Below are 3589 nucleotides of genomic sequence, written 5' to 3'. Positions count from 1 at the left end.
GGTTTGAACCATCAACCTTGCTGTTAGCAGTGAAGTGCTTAACCACTGTGCCATCAAAGCTCCTTACTTTAGAGTTAGAATTGCCAATGGATAATGCTCAGTTTTGTATGTAATTAAGGATAAGATTGTATGTCATCATTGTTAGGTGCAATTGAGTTGGTTTCAACCCATACTGACCTCATGTTCAACAGAAGGAAACACTGCCTGGTCCTGTGCCATCCTCACAATCCTTGCTACACCTGAACCTGAGCCCATTATTTTTTTTATTATTATTTTTTTTTATTAGGATTTGGGTGAAGATTTACAGAGTAAATTCACTTTTCATACAGCAGTTCACATATACTTTGTCTCATGTCATTGACCAAAATTTACAATGCAGCAGCTCCCCTCCCACTTCCTCCCCATAGTTACCTCTTCCCAGTGTCCATCCCTTCATACTCTTCTGCACCCTGAGCTATCTCCCTGTGCATAAGCAGCCCTTCCTTCTCCCATGATTGTTCTCTCCAGGGCGTGTGTCTACTTGAGGTAAATGTTTAACTCACATGCCTGTACTTTGTTTGGCTGGAAACCACAGTTGTGGGTTCAATTCCAGACCTGAAGGGCAACTAGGGGCCATAGTCTCAGTGGTTACACCAGGCTCTATTGGACCAGCAAACCTGGTCCCCACCTTCTTCTTCTTTTTTTTTTTTTTTTGCCTCCAAACGATTTTGAGTTTTGTACCACATTGTTCTCCCTCTTTATGTAGGATCTCCTACATCCCTTCCAAGTGGATGGCAGTGGTAGCTGGGCACCATCTAGTTCTTCTGGTCTCATAGTTGTATAGGTTGCAGATCGGATGGTGTACCAGTCGCTAGGACTGATTGTTTCCATTAATTTTGGTTTTCTTCTTTCTTCTTGACGAGGAGAGACCTGTTGTTGCATCTAGATGGCAGCTTCCTAGCTTTTAAGGTCCCAGTCGCTACTCGCCAAAGTAGTAGGTGGAACAATGTTTTGTATAGTACGTTATGCCAATTGAGCTTGATGTCCCCTGCGACTATGGTCCCAAGCCCGCAGGATCAACTACTCGGTCCCTCTGGGTAGCTGCCTGAGCCCATTATTGCAGCCACTGTGTCACTCCATCTCATTGAGGGTCTTCCTCTTTTTCCCTGACCCTCCACTTTACCAGGCATGCTGTCCTTCTCCAGGGCATGGTCTCTCCTGACAACATGACCAAAGCACAGGTATTGCCCTCTTCTAAGGAGCGTTCTGATTGTACTTCCTCCAAAACAGATTTGTTCTTCTTCCAGCGGTCCATGGTCCATTCAATATTCTCCGCCAACACCACAATTCAAACACATCAATTCTTCTGAAAATTACTCACTGTCCAGCTTCCATATGCATATGAGGCTATTGAAGCAACCGTGGCTTGGGTCAGGTACACCTTAGATTGCATGGGTGTACCCAATTCTGCTAAATAAAAGTATGACATTGTATAATAGATTTTTACTCAGAAAATAGAGGTAAGAAAATAGAGATCAGCATTCCTGATGAGAGAGCTTGGCATATAGCAACATGTTTGCAAATATTTTCTATGATGTAATTTTTACTTTAGTTTAATCCAGATAAATTTTCTCCAGAGATAATGTTTGTTAAAATAGTCGGTAATGGCACTTACGTTTGAAGTACTGAACTATAAATTAGGCCGTTTTCATGTAATCGTAGCTAGAAACATTCTATGGTGCTAGGGTTAATTTACTTCATAATTTTAATCTGGGGCGTAACATTATTATTGGTGAAATCTATGGGATTTTACGTTTTCAGATCCGTAACATTGCCATGGGCCCACTTGTAGCGTGATGGCCATAAAACACAGATCCTTGAACAACTGTGATCAAGTCACACCTACAAACTGACTACAGTCTCATTTGATGAAGAATGTTCCTTTGTGGATATTTTATACATTTGGAAAATAACTTCTATCTCCTTTCATTGGAAACTTCTTGATGTCAGTCATTCTCTATCCCTAGGCTGGTTCCACAGCTGGCCGGCCATTTTCAGTGATCCCCGGAGGCCAGTCGCACGCATTGTGCATGGGGGATGGATGTGGATGGACGTCCTGGTGCTGGGATTGTGACCGTGCACAAGGCCCATTGGCCTGGAAGAAACTGAGTTTGATGGATGTGATCTGGGCCATCTCCGGCACACTGCTGTGCACCTTCACGTACCGTTCCTCACACACTGTGGCAATACGAACAGTGTCTTCCGCCTCGGTCCTAAAATAGTCAGGGATACTATAGTTCCTTCTTGGAGGCCCTGCTGGCAAGTCGAGGCCGGTTGCCAAGTTCATCAGCTGTATCCATGGCATGCTGTCTCCCAGGCCAGGCCCAGGCTAGGAAGAGCCGGTTCTCGGCAACCACTCCAGAAGGGACTGCAAATCCTTTCAGGAAGCAGTGAGACTAAACCACAGTGGCTGGCAGCCTCCCCAGTCTCTCTCCTGCTGTAGCAGAACCTTGAGATAGCTGGATTCCAGACAAGGCTGCTGCTTGAGTGTGGCCCGGTGCCTCCATACTATTCCCCAGATGGCTCTGAGCCCTGGGTCCTTCTTCTAGAAGGTGAGCCGGTGCTTACAGGGACAGAGGCCACTGGTCACCCTCCAGTGGGAGGTCAGGTATGCCTGTATTGGTACTTGGCCCACCTCGAGAATCAACCATTTTTTTTCAGTGAGGAATGTACTGGGTAGAAGGTGCCATGTGAACAGAGCTCCCTTCCTGTCTTCCTGACCAGCAAAGCATGAGCGGCCTAGAGTAGGTTGGTGGGTTTCCTCTGTGTTAGGGGCCACCCCCTCTACTACACTTCTCTTGCATTTACACACATCTGTGCTCACTCTAGGAGCTCTGGTAGTATAGTGCTTAAGGTATTTGGCTGCTAACCAGAAGGTCAGTGGTTCAAACCCACTAACCATTCCATGGAAGAAAGATGAGGCAGTTGGCTCCCATAAAGATTTACAGCCTTGGAAACCCAGTGGGGGTGGCTATGAATCAGAATCAACTTGATGGCAGTGAGTTTTTTTTGGTTTGGCGTTGCTCATTCTCACAGACACTCATTCACCCGCACATGAACGTGCACACACACATGAACTCCCACCAGCTGAATGGGCAAATCACCCAAGGGCACCATGGCACAATCCTCAACTGAATAGAGTTCCACTTGTCCAGTCCCCAGTACAGGACATTATTCATCAGGAATTAAGACCCAACCCTCCGCCCTAAGACCCAGGACAGGAAGGACCTGGTGACCTGTGGAATTGCAGGTAATCATGATCTTTGTCACAACAGATTACAGGGAGGGGTCACTATGAGTCGCGGCCGACTCGAAGGCAGGTAACAACAACAGCAACAGCATATGACCATGACTTGTGTTGTTGTTGTATTGTTGTCATGTGCCGTCGAGTTAGACCAGACTCATAGTGACCCCTCCTTGGGTCTCCGAGGCAGTTGTTGTTGTTGTTGTTTGCCGTCGAGTCGACCCCGACTCATAGCGACCCCTCCTTGGGTTTCCGAGGCAGTATCACTACAGAAGTAGGATTGCCCAACCTTCCTTCCGAGGAGTG

The sequence above is a fragment of the Orycteropus afer genome, unplaced genomic scaffold (assembly GCF_000298275.1).
Source record: "Orycteropus afer afer isolate SDZICR_OR568_19922 unplaced genomic scaffold, OryAfe1.0 scaffold00006, whole genome shotgun sequence".
In the NCBI taxonomy this organism is placed as follows: domain Eukaryota; kingdom Metazoa; phylum Chordata; class Mammalia; order Tubulidentata; family Orycteropodidae; genus Orycteropus; species Orycteropus afer.
This window is presented reverse-complemented; position numbering follows the sequence as displayed.